General features: G+C 37.9%; 1 long non-coding RNA gene across 1 annotated transcript; it reads right to left on the minus strand.

The window, feature by feature from the left end:
* Positions 1-2843: 2843 nt before the first annotated feature.
* On the minus strand, positions 2844-16460 carry LOC130706140 (uncharacterized). Its single transcript, XR_009006546.1, has 5 exons — positions 16267-16460; positions 13168-13310; positions 7997-8079; positions 5571-5713; positions 2844-5357 (listed from the first exon to the last, which is right to left on the minus strand). It is a non-coding gene; the product is annotated as an uncharacterized LOC130706140 (long non-coding RNA).
* Positions 16461-20959: the final 4499 nt, after the last annotated feature.

The following is a 20959-nucleotide window of genomic DNA, read 5'->3' on the forward strand; positions in this document are numbered from 1 at the left end:
CCACCCTTATCCCCGGGGAGAGGGGAGAGGAGGACGCAAGTCAGAAGCACACATCTCGTGGTGGAGATGGCACTGACATGCATCAACGAAATTGACCTCTGGAATTTAGAGAAAGGCGCCTTGAACAAACAAACGTTTCAGCAACTCTGGGAACACTGGTTTCAGAAACCCGTTGTGCAAGAGTTGACCCAGGACGGTTGGTGTGCCGCTCCTTGGCGTTTTGCTGTGTGGGGATGTTTTCTCCTGTGCATCCTCTCCCCTTGTTCATAGACTCTCTGCAACTAAATGTGTACGTCTGGAAGTTAATGCTCTCTTGTGTTGCCGGCTCTGTCTGCTTCAGCTCTTGAAGTGGTGATGGCCATGGCTGTTTGCAATGTCTGTCCTCCCGCGGGGAATCTAGGCAGTAATTCCAGCCAGTTCTGATAAACAAAGGACAGAGAGAACTGGCACAGAGGTTGGAAATTGCTTGCTCTGTGCCAGTTACCAGGCTGCCACAGGCCAGTGCCCTGAGGGGGCCTGGGCATCTATAGGAACACCGCATTGGGAAGGACAATTATCTCCAAGCTTGGCATTTGATGGATAAGGAGGGCCCAGGGTAGAATGGGTGACCTTTCAGAGATGAAAGGGGTCCCGAAAGATCATCTGGTAAGGAGGCAGGTGGGGAACATGGCGAGAGAGTGTCCTTCCTTCCCCATGTCCTTCCTACTTGTTATGGATTTATCAATATCTTGGATTGGTTTTCTCCAAAAGAAGTCCCTGAGGCAAAGGCTCAGGTGCCAGTAATTTATCTGTGAAGTAATCTCTAGAAGCACAAATTAGAGAGTGATGACCATTAAGAGGTGCACTATTGTGGGGGTTCAACTCTGCAGGCGGCTGGGCTCCACCCCCATGGAGACCCTGTAAGGAACCAGGAGGAGGGAACTCACCTCAGACCTGTGCCACCAGAGAGTGTGGAAGGTTGCATGATGTATCCAGCAGCTTCCGTCCCCATTAATTGGGGGTTGCTCCCAAGGTCACTGAAACCCCTTCCACACACTGCTGGGTTGCACTGGTATGCAGACAGCGAGCACAGGGGGTGCCGAAGAAATCCCGGGGCAGAGGGGAAGAGACATGGAGGGGCTTGAGGTGGAAAGTTCTCGACACTCTGGAAGCTGTCTACTGCCACCACAGTGGACTCAGAGGTGGGCCATGGGGACAGGGAATTGGGCCATCAGTAGTGTCTGCTGCAGTCAGCAGATACACACAAAATTTGCATTTGAAGAGATACCCAGAGAGGAGGAATTTCCGTTATAGGAAAGAGGAAGCCAGGACAAGAAGTGTTGTGATATAAACAAGGCCGCTTTCTTTCTTTGAGGCTCTACACTGTTGCCTGAGTTTTTTTAGATCTCGGTTTCCATGTCTGTGAAATGAAATCTGTAAGATCTGTTGGATCTCGCTGGCAGAAGTTTTAAGAGAACAAAATGAGAAAGTGCTTGTGTAGATATCTGCATAAGACCAAACAGTATTATACACTGAATTTATTTATTCCACCAATATTATTGAATGCCTGCCTACTACATGTCAGAATCTATGCTAAACATTAAAGATAGGACAGTAAATAAGACCGATATAGTTCTCATTCTCATGGAGCTTGTAGTCTGTTGGAGGATATAAATCAAAAAAAGAAAGGAAGTTTAATGGAGTGTAGTTACAGCAGAAGTGTAGCCACGATGGAATAAGTACAAGGTACTATAGGCATGCAGATAGGAGCACATTATTCAAGCTTGAGGGGGCTCAAGAAAAGCTTCCTGGAAGACGCGATGTCTAGGCGGAGTCCTGCAGGAAGATGAAGAGTTAGCCTGGTGAACAGGGAAAGGAGTGTTTCAACAACGGCTGATGGAGCGGCGTGGGGAGAGAGGGGACCTGAAGCTTGCGAAGGCCCAGCAGAGATCTAAAGGAACATAATATAACTAAGGATCTGAACACAGTCCAAGAGGGCTGGAGTGAGGAGTTAGGGAGTGAGGGGTGGGAAAGGCAGGAGAGGGCGGGACCTAGGCTTTGCAGGGAGGCCACCACTGGAACTGGAGAACCAGAACTACCTCCAGCAAAGCATCTCTTCTGACACAGGGCTGCCTTCCCCACGGCTCCTGCAGACCTCACACCAACCAAGATCTTTGTCCTTGCTTCATGAGCTCAATTATTTTTTTAAATTGTGGTAAAATGCACACATCAAATTTACCATCCTAAACATTTTTTTTTTAATTGAAGTACAGTTGATTTACCATGTTGTGTTAGTTTCTGGTGTACAGTAAAGTGATTCATATACATATATGAGTATTCTTTAAAAAGTGTATATATATATACACTTTTCCAGACTGTTTTCCATTATAAATTATTACAGGATATTGAGTCTAGTTCCCTATGCTATACAGTAGTGCTTGCTCTTCATTTTATATATCGTGGTTTGTATCTGCTAATCCCAAACTCCTAGTTTATCCCTCCCCTCCCCTTTCCCCTTTGGTAACCGTAAGTTTGTTTTCTATGTCTGTGAGTCTGTTTCTGTTTTGTAAATAAGTTCACTTGTATCATTTTTTTAGATTTTACATATAAGTGATATCATATAATATTTATCTTTGTCTGACTTAGTTCACTTAGTATGATAATGTCTAGGTCCATCTATATTGCTGCAAATGGCATTATTTCATTCTTTTTTATGGCTGAGTAATCCATCTTAATCACCCATCCACAGATCTCTTTTCATTTTGCAAAACTGAAACTCCATCTCTATTAAACAATAACTCCCCATCTCCCCTCCCCACAGGCCCTGGCAACCGCCATTCCACTTTCTGTCTCTATGACTTTAATTACTCATATAGGTGAAATCATACAGTGTTTGTTCTTTCATGACTGATTTATTGCACTTAGCACGTCAAGGTTTGCTCATGTTGTAGCATTTGTCAAAATTTCCTTCCTTTGAAAGGCTGAGTAATATCTCATTGTGTGCAAGGACCACATTTTGATTATCCATTCATCCATTTATCTATTCAGGGACACTTGAGTTGCTTTTGGCTGCTGAGGACAATGCCACTATGAACATGGATGTACAAATATCTCTTCAAGTCACTGCTTTCAATTCTGAAACTTTTATTTACTGCCATAGGTCATTTTTGACCAGTTTCCTGTATGTCCATCTTTTCTTCTTTTTTTTTTTTATACATTTATTTATTTATTTTTGGCTGTGTGGGGTCTTCGTTTCTGTGCGAGGGCTTTCTCTAGTTGCAGCAAGTGGGGGCCACTCTTCATCGTGGTGCACAGGCCTTTCACTGTCGCGGCCTCTCTTGTTGCAGGGCACAGGCTTTCAGTCAAGACACATTTCCCACCCCCATCAGTCACGAGGCTGTTTTCTTACTCTCCCCACAAGTTCAATCTTATATTCCAATCAAAATTTTTCCCTTGCAATTTTGCAAGCTGACTCAAGTCTTTCACAGAATGAGACACAGTACCAGCTTTGGTACTTAACCATAGTACTTGGATGTCAGAATATAAAATATATGACTTTAATTGGAGATGGACAGCCTACAAAGCCGACACTGTTATAGTTTAAATATACTTCCAGGCTCTAAAAAAAACATTATTCTAATTTCTGTCAGTGTCTAATGAAACCAGAAATCACCATCACACATCCAAAATTTATGGGTGATGAACTTTCCCATAAGGTTATCAAATCTTAGTCTCTAAGGTAAGAAGCAAGTAAAGGGTAGCATTGTTCCATTCATGGGAAATAACTTTGCAAGATGGAAACATGTGACCACTTTGTCACTCCGATTTCAACGTTAAAAAAGGCATCAAAACCACAGCTCCCAAGTCAGGAAGTCAGTGTACCAGAAACTGTAACAGGTTGTTAGAGAGTGTTTAGTCCAAGGCTAGTTTCCTCAGAGTTTCTGGAGAAAGCAGTCTCCAAAACAAACACCAGTGGTTTCTGCAAATGAAGACACTTGTCTGCAGCCACTTCCTTGTAGAAAGTGCTAATAGCAGGTGATTCCGCCTAGTGACTCTTCAATGGGAGTACCTTTTGCTTTCAGGAAGGGCTGACTAACTCTGTGACACTTCAGGGAAGCCTGGGGCTTTTCATTCCCAGACCTCAGTAGAAGCACTTAGAAAGGGAAAATGAATGTCAGAGATCTTCCTCAAGAGTCTGAAACAGGCAAATGCCCCGTTCCCTCAAGGTTCCCTCTTTTGAGCCCAGAATGGAGGCGTTGCTGCAGTGAGGCATGTAGTTCCCGACTCTGAGAAAGAGCCAGGTGAGGAAGTGTAACGGGTGATGAGATTTAGAAATGATCCTCCCCCCGACACACACAATTCTGGAAGAGGCTTCTTTTAGCCACAGATGTGGCAAATCATACGTTAGAGGGCTTATGATTTCTCCTTGTGTTTTAGCCTGTCGATGAAAAATTAATCCCTCGATCTAAGAAAGAAATGGAAAATTTTATTCCAGCCAAATTTGAAGATTATGACCCAAGAAGAGCTTCTCCGAAAGCTCTGAGAACTGTTCGTCCTTTATATAAGTTTTTTGAGACAGAGGGCTGTACATCAAATGATGTATTATTGACAGTTCACATAATCCAGATCTAAGCGTCATCGTGGTGGGTCATGTGACCCCTTACAAGATCAGGAAGGAATGTTATCTTTTTTTTTTTTAATTTTTTAAATTTATTTATTTATGGCTGTGTTGGGTCTTCGTTTCTGTGTGAGGGCTTTCTCTAGTTGCGGCGAGCGGGGGCCGCTCTTCACCACGGCGCGCGGGCCTCTCACTATCGCCGCCTCTCTTGTTGCGGAGCACAGGCTCCAGACGCGCAGGCTCAGTAATTGTGGCTCATGGGCCTAGTTGCTCCGCGGCATGTGGGATCTTCCCAGACCAGGGCTCGAACCCGTGTCCCCTGCATTGGCAGGCAGATTCTCAACCACTGCGCCACCAGGGAAGCCCAGGAATGTTATCTTTTAAGGAGTTGTCTTATTGATGCTAAGAGGATGCGTCTCTTCATGGTCGAGCAGGTATTTCTGCCGATGGGAGAGGTTTGGTCGATGCCTAATGCAGATACACAACGCACAGTGCGGGGAGAGAGGAGGCCAAAGGGCAGAGAAAATTTCTTATGTTTAAATTTCTCTTGTCTTGCCATAAAATACGAATTTTACTTCACAAGCCCTTTTAGATGTTTGTCGTTTGTATACATTGTATGAATGTGTAGGCAGTTCGGACAGAACCTGCCTTAGAATAATAGAGAGTGTCCTAAAGTCAAGAGTTAGGGATTTTTGAGTCAGACCCCTCTGGCTTCAAATCCCGCCGAGCAATCGACTGTTCTGTTGCTCAGTTGTCTCATCTGGAAGCAAATAGTATGGTATTATTTTCCTCATTTTTCAGGTATGAACACTGAAAACAACAACATCCACTACAGTATTTAACCCACAGTTAGCTGAAATAAGTGAATGAATGAAATAAATGAATGAAATTATATGTAAAATGACTGATACGTACGCGTTACTCAATACATGACAACGTTATTATTTGTAGTAGTAGTAGCAGCACAGTCTACCTGGGCTTGCTGATCTAAAGCGTAGTTCATTGTGATCTTGCCATAAAGGGATTGTTCTCAGTTTTGGAATGTGATTTACACCTGGTCAGCAGTAGAGTCCCAGAATCAGGAAGTTATCCAAAAGGCTCCTCTGGGGGCTGTCTCTAGGATAAAATGTGGCAGGATTACACAAGATTAAGAATTATTTCTGGTGTACACATCCCAGACCATCGTTAAAGGTCAAGGTGCCAGATTCGAAAGTAACCATGAGAAAGCATGCTTTCCAGGAAAGAAGAGTTAGATAATCAGTAGTTTAATGGCTCAACTTGACTTTCAAATATTTATTTATTTATTTATTTATTTTGCCTACGCCGGGTCTTAGTTGCAGCTCGCAGACTTATTAGTTGCAGCACGCGGTCAACTTGACTTTTGAAGTCAGCTACCTTTGTGTATTACATTATTTTGACATTCATCTGGCCATATGAATTTATTAAGTACCTGATATAAGTTGGGCTCTGCATATATAATGATGCATAAAGTAGACTTTCCCCCTAACGAACGGGATTGACATTTTAAAAATAAAACATACACACAGTTGCCCATTGTGTGACATGCAGTGAAGATACGGGTTTTATAGTTAGTTAATCATGTCTGAGACGGCATCTCTGAGGGTGGTCTGGTGAAGTGGATATCGGAGGACCAAGTGGGAGTCAGCTGGGCAAAGGAAAGAGGGAAAAGCATTCCAGACACAAGAACCCACACACTGAAGACCTGCAGGAAGGAGAAAGCTGAAAGAAGGTTGGGGTGATGTGAGCACAGAAGCATCACAGAAAATCCGGGGAGAGAAGAAGAGATGAAGCTGGGGGAGGTCAACAAAGTCAAAGCTCATGAGTGATGTCCTGGTGGCCAAGAGGGAATTGAATCCGGATATGAGTCAATCTCGGGGGCTGGGGCAATGGTGTCTGAGTAGCCGAGGGGTTCCGAAAAATGTGCCTTTTTCAGGCACACTTGAAAAAGCAATATGTAATCCAGACTTCTGCATAAAGTCCAGAACAGGGGAGGGTTGCTCATGGACTGAAAGGAAAGCTAAATTGTATCCATCACTAACTAAAGGAACAGACAAAATCCTGATTACTTCCTGGAAATATAACTGGGAAAAAATACTCTGTGGCAAATGGAAGCCCCAGTCTATGCTCTAGACAAAGCAGGAGAAAAAGCTGGCATAAATATTGGTCCCATAAAGATGTGCTGAGATCCTGATTTAAGGAAACAGGATTCTTAAGGAAAACAAAACAAAACAAAATGTTATTTAGGAGGATTTTTCTCCTAGCATACACACACACACACACACAAATACACACACACACACACACACACACACACACATATCTCAGCTAAATAGGCACACACACAAATTACAAACCACACAAGAAAATAATCTATCCTGAGGGAGAATCTGGTTAAAAGTAAACACTAGGAATAAGGTTTCAAGAATTAGAAGTAATAGAAAAATCATAAAATGTGCTTAAAATTGTTAAAGATTTAAAGATGTAATAAAATTATAATAAAAGGCAACATTTTTGAAATAATGTTTTTGAAAGAAAAACAAAATGAACTTTAAGAAAAAAAAATATAGTCATCAAAATTAGATGTTCAAAGGTTTAGTTAAACATCATGTTGAACACAATTGAATAAAGAATCTGAACACAAAAAATTAGTGAACTGAAAGAATAGTCTATAGCAATTACTACAGGAAATAATAATCCAGTGAGACAGAGGAATGGAAAAAGTAAAGACTGAGTGTCATGGGAAGTAGAATAAAGGTAACTGACGTGTGTCTAATAAGACCTCCAGAAGAAAAGAACAAGGGAACAGCTGGGGAAAAAAATACAAAATGATAAATAGCTAAGAATTTTCAGACTTGATTTTAAAAACTACGAATCTTCATTATAAAAATCATATGAATTCCTGAACTGGGTAAATAAAAATAAACATTTAATGAGATGCATCATCGTGGAATTGCAGAGGAAAGGAAAAGCAAAATAACTCAGAAATAATCAGATAGAAATGATATTTTACCTGCAAAATAGGGAATAATTAGGTTGTCAATTAGATGTTCCATCAACTAAAATGGAAAGTAGAGATTATCGAATAATATCTTAAAGTTGCTAAGGAATATAATGTGAACTTGGACTTCTATGCCCAGTTAAACTTCTCTTTCAAAAGCAAATGTAAAATAGAAATAGTTTTACACAAATGCTAACTTTACTACTCAGATATCCTGCTGAAAGAACCACTAAAGGGTGTATCTCATAAAGATGGAAATTGAACCTAAGAAAGGAAAAGGAAGCAAAAATGTATGGTTAGAAAATAAATCAGGAAAATGTGAGTAAATCTAAATAAAGATTATTGTAAAAATTAATGATTATAATTAAAATAACACCTACCTGAGGAGGAGGGGTAACACAGGATGTCGCTAAAGTGCTACACAACAATAATATGAAAGTCCTTTATTGTTCATGAGGAGAACCTGTTAACATTTTAACACGACATCATTATATCAGAAAAAATACAAAGCATCTCTTTTAAGGTGGTAGAGAGGGAAAAAGCAGAAAGAAATTCTAATTATCCAACAGAAGGATGATTTTAAAAAAGAAAAAATATCAAGAAGTAGCATGAAAACACACAAAAAATACAAATAATTCCAAACATATCCATAATTCCAATAAATATAGAGCATGCTAATCAGTTAAAAGATAAAGATCCTCTAGTTAGATAAAGAAAAATTAAGTTATATGCAATTTACAGGCATCAGAGAAAAGATACTAATGAAAAATGGGAAAGATACATTAGGCAAATACAAATCTAAATAAAGATGTTGAATTGTATGACAATATTAATGTCAGCCAATTAGACTTAAAGATATAAATGAATATTTGCAATAAAGATAACCATAGAGCTTAATTATAAAATAAACAATTTCCCAGGAAAATAAAATAATACTAAACCCATCCATCTCTAAAAGTATTGTCTCACCTCAAAATATATCAAGCAAAATGTAGACAAAATTACAAGAAAAATTGATAAAATAAAATCATAGAAGATTTCGCTTGTCACTTGTCACAAACAGTACAATCAGGAAAAATGGAAAAAAGTTAAAAAAGCATTAAAAAAGCACAATAACAAATTTGCTTAAATTGTTGTACAAAACAATTAGATTTAAATTAAATTTAAACAATTAAATTTTAATTGTTGTACCCAACGATTAAAATATTCGTTGTTTCTTAACAGACATAGAATACTGATAAAATTCGACCATGTTTCACAATGTGCCAGAATTTGATAGGAATGGACAACATTTTACTTTGTAAAATCAAAGTACCAAAAATATGACCACAAATACCTAAACAACTCATTCAAAAATTTAAAAAATTTGAACATTTGAGTATTTCACAAGTCAAAGAGGAATTCAGAATGGACATTAAAATAGAGAACTGAAAAGCCATATATCAAAGCTCATGAGTAGCAACTGAAGTAATACAGAAGATTGGAGCTTTCAATGCACAAATGAAGAATGAACACAGAATAGAACATGTAGTGAGCTCTGTGTTCAATTCATGAAGCATGAAAAGACTAAGAGAGTGAACATGAGGAAAGGAAGGGGAAATAATAAAGAGGAGAAAGACAACAGCAAGAAAAACAAAGAGGATGAACAAGAATCAGAGCCAGTTCTTTGAAAAGATTAATAATATAGGCACATCCCTGAGAGAGAGACCTTGTTAGAAATTGTCATTAAAGTTATACAATTGATGGTCAAAAATCTACCCATCCCTCCTTTTCCCCAAACCCCTCCAAAAAAATCCAACCTAGAAAGTAACATGAAGCAATCAGTATACAATATATTCCAGGAAACAAGCAAAGAGAAGCTCTCCAAATCACTCTATAAAGCTAATATAATCTCAGTTCTTAAATTGGACCAGGTAAATATCAAAAGGAAAAATTGTAGGGCAGTCTTTTCTTATACAGGAACACAGATGCAGTAATCCTAAATAAAATATTAGCAAATGATTCTGAATTCAGCCATTTTTTCAGTGAACGAGCTGGGTGCATCCCAGTAATTCATAGATAGTTTAACATTATAAAATGTACAACTATAATTCACTCACTACTTTAACAAATTAATGATTAAAGGAGATAAACTATGGTTATCTTAATACCTGCAAAAAAGCATGTGTTAAAATTCAATATTCATGATCTTTAAAAATCTCTTAACAAACAAGGCATAAAATGGCATTAACTTTACAAAGCTTGTCAATCAACATCCAAAACCGAATATTGTATTTCATGTTAAAACATTAACACATTCCCTCCAAAGTAAAGAAAAATATAAGGATGCCTGCTATCAGCAATTCCTTTCAGAATTAAACCCTCAGTCTTAGCCAGACCAATAAGACAGGAAAATGTAAAAGGTGTGCAATTTTTAAGAAACAGAACGAACATAATTCAAAGGCGATATGGTTATCTACACAGACAAGATAAGAAAATACAAGCTATTAAAATTAATAAAAGTGCATCAGCATTACTCGAAAAACCATAATGTCTTACGTTGAAAGTAAAAATTCAGAAAATATAATTTAACAAATCCATGATAGCAGCAAGAGTACATAGGGTTATATTTTAGAAAAGTAGAGAATAAACTTTATGGAAAAGTTATAAAATGTTATTGAAGGATATTCTAAAAGGATCAAAATAATTGGTGATATCAGTCATATTTATGAATGGAAACATTAAATATCTGTAATAGTAACCAGTATTCTCACAGTGGATTTTTGTTTCTTGTTTACAAACAAATTTAACTAATGGATACTAAAATTAATGTGGAAGAATAAAGGGCCAAGAATTGCCAAACTACACAAAAGAGGGAGCAGAGGTGAAATTTATCATTAGGCTACTAGTCAGGAGAGTGTGGTTAGATGCAGGAATGAGCAATAAAAACAAATGAACACTATGGAGAACAGTATAGAGGTTCCTTAAAAAACTAAAAATAGAACTAGCATATGACCCAGCAATCCCACTACTGGGCCTATACCCTGAGAAAACCATAATTCAAAAAGAGACATGTACCACAGTGTTCATTGCAGCACTATTTACAATAGCCAGGTCATGGAAGCAACCTAAATGTCCATCGACAGATGAATGGATAAAGAAGATGGACACATATATACAATGGAATATTACTCAGCCATAAAAAGAAACGAAATTGAGTTATTTGTAGTGAGGTGGATGGACCTAGAGTCTGTCATACAGAGTGAAGTAAGTCAGAAAGAGAAAAACAAATACTGTATGCTAACACACATATATGGAACCTAAAAAAAAAAAAAAATGGTACTGATGAACCTAGTGGCAGGGCAGGAATAAAGACATAGACATAGAGAACGGACTTGAAGACACAGGGCGGGGGAAGGGTAAGCTGGGATGAAGTGAGAGTAGCATCGACATACATACACTACCAAATGTAGAATAGATAGCTAGTGGAGAGCAGCCGCATAGCACAGGGAGATCAGCTCGGTGCTTTGTGACCACCTAGAGGGGTGGGATAGGGAGGGTGGGAGGGAGACGCAAGAGGGAGGAGATATGGTGATATATGTATACGTATGACTGATTCTCTTTGTTGTACAACAGAAACTAACACAGGATTGTGAAGCAATTATACTCCAATAAAGATCTATTAAAAAAAAAGAAAAAGAAAAGAAAAGCTAGTGAGTTGGGAATATTTGTAATAAAAGCAAAACAAAACAAATGAATAAGGGAGAAACCAGAACAGACTGGTGGATATACACAAGCTTGTTATAACGTGGCTTTAGAAATCAGTAGTGCAAAAAAAAAAAAAAGGACTGTATGATAAATACTGTTGGAGTAATTAACCATTCATAATAAGTTAAATTACATTTCAAGATCACATGATAATAATAACCGCAACAATAACAACGATGATCAACATTCGTTGAGTGCTCATTAGACGCCGGGCACTATACGTAACGCTGTATATGTGTTAACTCATTTAATCCTTTCTGCCTGCCAATGAGGTACTTTACAGATGAACAAACTGAGTCTCAGAGACAGACAGAACTTGCTGACAGTCACACAGCGAGTGGGTGGCAGAAGCAGACCCTGCTTTGAACACAGCAGTCTGGCTCCGGAGCGCTAGCTTTTAACTACCACACATTATTGCTCTGTGATGAAAATGAAATGTCTCCTGGGTCAAAGTCCTAAGGGTGAAAAACCAACGGTAAAACTCCAAGAAGCAATTTTAGGATAAATGATCTAGCTTAGGAACAAAGTTCTACATTCATATATAATAAATTTATAAACAGAAGCATGGAATGTCATTTAACAGCTGGAAAATAAAGGTTATGTATTGGATGGGGGGAGGAAAGATGGGATAGGGGAGGACTTTTTAAGCATTTCTGTGATATTTTGGTTTATTTCAACAATGATCTATGACAGATATGAAAAAATGATATTTGTTAAATCTGGTGGAGAGCATACGCCTGCTTTTTCTATATTTAGCATTTCCTATATATTTGCATTTTAAAAAGGCAAATATACATTTTTTAAAACGCAAAGTACTTTTTTTAAAAAAAGAATAAAAGGGAAAGGTGGGGGAGGGATAAATTAGGGGTTTGGGATTAACATACGCACACTGCTATATATAAAATAGATAACCAACAAGGACCTACTGCATAGCCCAGGGAACTCTACTCAGTACTCTGTAATTACCTATATGGGAAAAGAATCTGGAAAAGAATGGATATATGTATATGTATAACTAAATCACTTTGCTGTACACCTGAAACTAACACAACATTATAAATCAACACTACTCCAACATAAAATAAAAAATTTTAAAAAAGAAAAGTTAGAAAAAAGAATAAGTTGGAGACGAGGAAGTAAAGTCAGAAGAAAAGAACATGCTTGAGAAATAAGTCTGTGTATTTTTTAATGAGGCTTCAGGAGGTTGAGAGCCAGATCAGGTCCTTTACAGCTTACTTTCTCATTTTTCTTCTTTTCAATAAACACTAATGTGCCCAGTAATGTGATAAAATTACCCACCACAATCCATCCTTAAACATGCATGTCAAACTCTGGTTCTCACCTGGGGCACCTACTGATTTGTGCATTGTGGGTCCTCAGTAAATACTTGTTTATTGAGCCATTTACTGTTTGGTATTAAACCATAATCAACCAAATTAAACTGTATTGATTCAGAAAATGCCGATTAGGTGTTCCTTTGGTTGCAAAATTGATCTCCTGGGCATTGCATTAGGAAAAGAAGGCTGGGGGCCTCGATTTCCCTCCACCACTCGGTAGCAAAACAGATGAGAAAGTTTGCACAAATTGTGTTTTTAAAAGATTCCTTTGAAAAGTCTGGGATGTTTGCTGACTCTAAGCATTTCACTCTCTACTCACACACTCAGCTGATATCCCTCTTCAGCCGGCCCTGGGGCTCTGGCTCTGGCTAACCTTGGACACCCTTCCCCCATGCTGAGAATGGCACGAAGTGAAATTTGCATTTCAAGTACAGCCAAGGGCTTCTGAAAGGGTTCCCACCACTTACAGCAGTTGCCTGGTCCTCATGGTGATTCCACTTGCCTTCCTTGGGGTATTCCACGGTCCCTGAATCCAGTCTGCACAGAACAAATACGTCTTCTTCCTGCTTGCCTTCTTTTACTTTTATATTCATGCTTATCTGCAATTGACCTGGGTTGAAAACACTTGGATTGGAGATGCTTCCTGATTTTAACTGTTTCTATCACATTTGGTTAATTTCCTAGAACCAGATCTTGTGGATGTGTCAGATGATTCTAGCCTTGTTGTTGATGTTGGTTTGTTTTTCAGTAAATTGTGTAGAGAATACCTCTGCCCTAGCTTTGCAAGTCAGGTGTGCTTTGGTCCATATTTGCACTGTTAGGGTGTCCATTAATATTAATCAATATTCAACTTAGCCTATCTCCTCGATGTTTGAAAGACTTTTCCAGTCGTGATAATATTCCTTGGTTGACACTCCTGAAGTGTCTAATGTCATCCTTAAGTTCTTTGAATTGCTCTCTTGATTAGTGATTTATCCAAATAATCTTTGCTCAAAGTCAATATGTTATTATTATTTCCCTCTGCAAGTCTTTGGCACCCTTAATTCTGAATCTTAATTTTATGTTCTTCTTTTTGGCTTGCTGCATTGGAAATCTCTTCCATTTATACCTATTTTGAATCTACTTGCCACTTTGACCACCCATTACAGTGGCAACCGTGAAGGCTGTGATATTTGTAAAGGTGTATTTACAAAAAAAAGTCCAAGTCAAAAAATGCCCAAATCCATTAACTCTACAATGTCGTATATTGTCAATGCTAATCTCTGTTACATCTCCTTCCTTCCTTTGAGAATGCAGAGTCTCTCTATAAAACATTATCTTCACACCCATAGAGAGTTCCAGTGTTTATACCATTTTTTTTGAAATTGTACATATTCCTCTCTCTTTCTCTGCACTGTAAACAAACTTCTGCTCTCATACTTTCTCCACTTTTCTTTTCCCAAACACTTGTTACGTTCTCTTGCCTAACCACTATGCTCAACAGTGATGTCCAAAAAGAAAATTCAAAGTTCAATAAGATATATTACCTATTTTCAAGAACTTATAGTCTACTTAAAGAGAGAGATGGGTAACAAATAACTATAATGTATTACATTCTGTAAGGTAATTCTGGGCAAAATTTATGGCTAACTTTGCCTCAAGGTGCCAGGAAAGGCAGTATAGAGGTAGGAGTTAACATTTGAGCTTGGTCTGAAGCAGTATCACACAGCAGTTAATGGACTTGGAGTCAGCCCAGGGTCTACTCGACCTCTCAAATCTATTAGCTGTGTGAAGTTAGTTGAGTTTATTCTTTATCTCTAAGCATCAGTTTCCTCACTGTCCAACTCCCCTAATGACCCTCATCTCAGAAGGTTGTGGAAATTAAATAATAGGATGCATATAATGTATAGCACACTGCCTGAGACATAGTAGGCACTTAATAAATAGCAGTAGTCAGCTGATGTTATGTTTTGTTATATGGAGGGCACCTTCAGGATAGGTCTTTGCTAAAGGAATAGTATGCCCTGTGGCACAGTTCGTGCACACTTAACAACATGTTGAAGAAAAAGCAATAAACTAAGTGATGCAGTAAATTTAGTCCTCGCCCAGAACGAGTTAAAATTTTACTGAAGAATGTAAGTAGACCCAGATGAAGCTTCCTTTAGCCTGCTAAGGAGCTGAAGTTGATTCTGTTGTAGCTGAAACTTAAAATATTTTTTATTAGGAAAGTAGCTTAGTCTGCTTTACATTCAGAGGGCTGCGAGAGATGCATTGCAGGGTAAAGAAGATTTGCAGTCCAATTAGCAAGCAATGGCCATAGTCTAAGCAAGAGATAATGAGTTCCCAAATTAAGCCACTGGAGTTGGAGAACAGGTAGGTATGGCGTATTTAAGTGATGGAATCCATAGCATTCAAAAAGAACTAAATGCGTACGTGTTAAGTGTGTATACAATGAGGTGTTACATTATATCCTCCACTTGGCTACCAAAAAATGAGTTATACATACGCCAAATGTTATGCCTTTAGCCCAAACCAGTGATATACATTTCATTCAATTATCCTTTCTTTCACATTTACTTTCCCATTTAATAATAATTTATTGCTTATTTATTGATTTAATAATAATTTATTGCCTGGCAGAGGAATGTAAAGGTAAACAAGACTTGCTCACTCCTATCTCCCAGAAGTTTTTGCTGATAGTGAGAAAAGAGAGAAATTCCATTTTTCTTTGTTCTAATGCTTAACCACAAAGAGCTATTAAAGTCAGAAAAAGTCCAAGAAGTTAACCCTTGTTATTTTGAGATTTGACTGGTGTTTTGCTTTCCCATCTTCCCAGCTCAGTGGGTTATAGGAAGTCCCCTTGCACATGACCTCCTGTACTGAGGGCTAAATTAGTTATTTTTGGATGACCATGAGGATTTCACAAAGCAGCTTGGGCTAAATCCCGTATTGCCAGTTTCCTTCCTAAACAAGTCCCTCACAGAGAGGTCACCTGCATTTTCTCCTAATTCACTTCTTCTAGACATCGTTCTGACCTTCCTTTAAAAAAAGGGTAACTATATAGGTAATATTTAATTGCATTTTTATGTAAAAAAATGATCACCAGTGAACTAGTCAGCATAGATTAGGAAATGCTGCATTGATAAAAAATATTAAAATCTCAGTGACAGAGCTGCGAGGTTTATTTCTTCCTCCTAATACGGGCCCTGAGGGCCATCTTGGGTTCTATTTTGCCCTGTCCTTCACTTCAGGACACAGGCTACTGGAGAAGCCACGACCCACGATCTGGAAGATCCAGAGCACAGGCAGCACCAGGGCAGAGAGAAGTATTTAGTGATAAGCACAACCGCCCTGAAAGTTTACACGTTGAGGGACATAGACTCCTGCTTTACATTCCATTGGTCAGCACAGGGCCCGTGGCCACATTTCACTACAAGAGTGGGAATAAAATATAGAAATCATTCCTACCGTATGCCTGGAAGGAGAAGAAATCAAATATTTCTGAGCAACTTTAATGAGGAATCGAGGTTTTCTCTTCTGAAAACCAAACTTTCTGTCCCTTCTCCTTTCCACATGCAAATACTCACACCTCTTCCACAGGAAACCAGCTGAAGTCCTGAAGTGGCATCGAGCTCAAGGTCCAGCATCTCTGGAGGATGCTGAATCATCTCATCACCAGGGAGAGTGTGTGGTTGTCTCCAGCTCTGGTCGAAATCTGGGACCTCTTGAGACTTAGGAGATAGAAAGCGGGGCTTCCGTGGTGGCGCAGTGGATAAGAATCTGCCTGCCAATGCAGGGGACACGGGTTCGATCCCTGGTCCGGGAAGATCCCACATGCCGCGGAGCAACTAAGCTGGTGCGCCACAACTACTGAGCCTGCGCTCTAGAGCCCACGAGCTACAACTACTGAAGCCCACGTGCCACAGCTACTGAAGCCCACACACCTAGTAGTCCGTGCTCCGCAACAAGAGAAGCCACCGCAATGAGAAGCCCGCGCACCGCAACGAAGAGTAGCCCCCGCTCACCGCAGCAGGAGAAAGCCCGTGCACAGCAACGAAGACTCAACAGAGCCAAAAATAAAAAAAAATAATAATAAAAATTAAAAAATTAAAAAAAAAAAGAAAGCAAACCTACCTGGCTCCTCCCAACACACCAAGCCCTGCTTTTCCGAAAGAAGAATGGGAGACACACAGCTGGCAGAGGTCTGCAGCAATTCCTAAATTCCACTGGGAGAATATATTCAGAGCCCCCCTATCTGGGGAGTGTGGAATGTTTGGAATGTTCCCTGATTAGGTCCTCAGTCAGTGCCCTGGGAGTAGCTTGGGCTCACTTCTCCTTTGTTCTCTGTGGTCCTCTGAAAGTACTTTTTTGATTATCCTCCTTCACTAATGATGGAAAGGGCATTGGGGAATATTGCCCTCCTTAGGGACTAAGAGGCTTTTCTTCATTCCACTTCTTGCCCAGAAACTGCGGGCTGGTACAAGGGTTAATTTCAAAGAAACAGACAGTTTGAGATTAACATATGCACACTATTATATGTAAAATAGATAATCAACAAGGACCTCCTGCATAGCACAGGGAACTATACTCAATTTTCTGTAATAACCTATATGGGAAAAGAATCTGAAAAAGGATAGATATATGTATAACTGAATCACTTTGCAGTACACCTGAAACTGACACAACATTGCAAATCAACTATACTACAATATAAAATAAAAATTAAAAAAAAAAAGGACAGTCTCCTTTAGTCCAAGCGGATGAGTCTTTTGACAATAAAATTCAAACAAAAATCCTCTTAGAGTTTTGTTAATTGAGTTTTTAACTTTCAGAATATTTGGTGCAAAGCTTCATTAAATATGGAGGGTCTGGTTGCCTCTAAGTGTGCCTGCCACCACGTGGATTTGATTGGAATCAATAGACAAGACACTAATAAGAAAAGGCAACTTTTATCCCTCAAACAACTGTCATGATGCTTTTACCTACATTAAATATCATATTCTTGTATGTCTTTCTGAATGAATATTATACTGGGACCATTTTCTTTTTCAAACGTTTATTGAAATTTATCTTTATGTATATATTTTACCTTATTCACTCTGACTGCCCTTGCTTTCAAATTGTATATCTGGTTTCATTTATGATCACTTCCCTTTTTCAAAATGTGTGCTTGGATTTGTTTCAAATATATATTATCTGTTCTTGCCGTTCCACCAATAACCCCTGATGGGCCTTATCTGGTCCTTCTGCAAACACCTCACCACCACCAACATGGGGCAGTAACAGTGGCTGAAACACATGTAAAGGGACTTTCTTTTCCATGACACAGATTTATCATTGGTTTCTTGAGAGAAGCGGCATTTCCTAGTGCTCTTGGGAAGCCAGATGATCTGAAACATGGGTACAAAAGAAATTTTGTCATCCCTCAGAAATGCAATGTCACTAATAATGTGGAACATCACTATAATATAATCATCATCATCATCATCATCAAATTTCCCTCTCTTTAAATTCATAAATGGGAGTCAAACTTTTATGAGTGTACCTGTCTCCGTTCTAGGCTTTGGGAATAGATTGGTGAGGACAAAAAGTCTCTGTCTTCATTGTGGAGCTTATGCTCTGATGGGAGAAGGCAAGCAGTCAACATCTAGAGAAGGAAAATAAATCATGTTCAAATTTATATTGTTTGTTGCTGTTTTTACTTTTTAAAAACCTTATGGATTCCAAAACAATTCCTGGAAAGTTGGTAGGGGTGGAGGTGAATCTTATGTTGGACTCATAACTACAAGAGAGCCTGTAAAACTGATACATTAGCCCTGAGGTATGATGGTCGCTCAGCTTCTCACTGGGAACTTCATCCCTCATTTCTTCTTGAATGCAGATCTTTACTAAGACCTGCTACAACCATAAATGAACTTTTACTCTGAGATACCTTAATCCATTCCCAGGTTTTACCATTGTGTGAGATGTATTCTAAATAATTTTTTGTATGTTCACAATGCATCTGTTTGTTCCATTGAATTTGTATTGGTTGGATTTTTTTCTTGGCATAGAATATTATGTATTTCACTCTGAAATTTGTTTTTTTTTTCACTAAACAATATACCTTACAGATACATGTTAACTGTTTTATAGTATTTGATAGTAATTCCCACATTGATAGACACAGGATTTTTCCAATATTTCCTTACAACAAATAAATCTGCAATTAATATCATTGGATACATTGTCTTGAACATTGAAATAATTCTCCAGAGTGGGTCTTGAAAGTGGAATTGCTGAGACTTAAGATATGCATTTTCTCTTTCAATAGGTACTGTTAAATTTTCAACAAAAAAGGGCCATACCAATGTCCCATCTATGGCAACCAGTTTCCATGGATCTGCCAGTATTTTCTATTATCAAACTTCATGTGTTGTTAGACTGTTGGGTGGAAAAGGTTCATTTCTATTTTCACTTGCATTTTTCTTGATCACTAGAGAGGTTAACATTTTTTTCTTTTAGTTTTTATATGTTTAATGGTCATTTATATTTTTTCCTCTTGAATTTCTTCTTAATATATATTGCCAGTTTTCTTATGACCTTCTCACTATTTATTTGATTTTTTTAAATTAATTTGTGAGAAAATAATTTTTGTTACAGTACTACAATCCATATTTCTGACAGTCTATGATTTACAATTTTTTTGTCTTTTGTTTTACCTTACAAAATTTGAAAGTTTATTGACCTCAATATTTTTCATTATATCAGTTGCTTTATGTACCCCATGCCCTATGTTGATAAATATATTATCTCATATTTCTTCTTTTATTTGTATACTTTTTTACCTGTAGGTCTAAAATCCATATAAAATGTATTTCTTGGGGATATATGTATACACATAGCTGATTCACTTTGTTATACAGCAGAAACTAACACAACATTGTAAAACAATTATACTCCAATAAAGATGTTAAAAAAAATAAAAAATAAAATGTATTTCTGTGAATGTTGAAAACTATGGATTAATTTAATATTTTCCCAAATGTGTAGCTAGTTTTTCCAATACCATTTAATGTATTAGAATTTCTCTTCAATATGAAGACAACATTTATCATGTAAGAAATTCCCTTGTATACATAATTTCTGCTTCTGGACTCACTGATTTTTTCTATTGGCTTGTTTGTGGGTTTTTTTTTCTATTAGCACACTGCTTTGCTATTTAAAAGTTTATAGTATGTCATGGTATTTGTTAGGACAAGACTTCCCTCTTTTTTTTTTTAAAGCTGTCTTAGTTATTCGTACACATTTCTCTTTTGCTTGAGTTTTAGAAATAGCTTACCGAGTTCCATGAAAATCCCCCCTTTGTTCATGATTTTTGCCTCTCTCTTTTGACCACAGTTGCCAAAGATTTATTCATATTATTAACCTTAAAAAATACAGATTTTTCTGGGTACAGAACTACAAACCCAAATGGATTCTTTTTTTCTTTTTTAAATCTAATTAGATTCTCATTTTTTCCAGGCATTCTATCAAATCCCATTTTGAGTTTCTCTTTCTAATTGATGTGCTGAAACATTCTAATTGATATGAATTAAAATGGGATTTTTTAAAAAAATGTTTGTTTCATTTATCTTGCTTGGGATTCTTTAGACCTTTCATTTTGAGAATTCATATCTTAGATTGGAAATGAGGTTATCAGTTAGAACTCAGTTTTTGATATATAATACATAGATTTTTAAATAAATATAAATGTAAATTTGTGTATGCATACACACACACACGCACACACACACACACGCGCATACTTTTCTTAACCCTGCCCACTGAGAGTTTCTTAGAACAGTGACACTGCCAATTAGCACACCTAGCCCCAGATCTTGGATTTTAAGTACCGTTTTCCAATTAAAAAAAAAAAAAAAAAAAGGCCCCTTATAGAAATCACCAATTCTAAAGCTGGGGCTGGAAAAGTTCAAGATAATTTTGGAATACCAAAAAGTAAGGAAGTGCTCAAAGAATAATGGGATGCATCAAAAGGACACAGGAGCCAGCTTGAACAGACCCCCTCCGGCCAAATTTGAGGTAATTTGGGCATCAAAATGAACAATAATTGGGTTTTGACATATAAAATGTGAATTCACGAATCCATATTGAATATGAATATTAATATTAATAAGCACATTAGTAATAAATAAAGAAACAAGAGGGGAAAGTCCTTTTTTACAGTGGAAAGGCAAGTAACAAGTGCAGATGGCATAATATACTCAGAAAACCACCATTTGAAAACCGCCGTAGTAATAA

Source organism: Balaenoptera acutorostrata, chromosome 21 (genome assembly GCF_949987535.1).
Source record: "Balaenoptera acutorostrata chromosome 21, mBalAcu1.1, whole genome shotgun sequence".
NCBI classification, from domain to species: Eukaryota; Metazoa; Chordata; class Mammalia; order Artiodactyla; family Balaenopteridae; genus Balaenoptera; species Balaenoptera acutorostrata.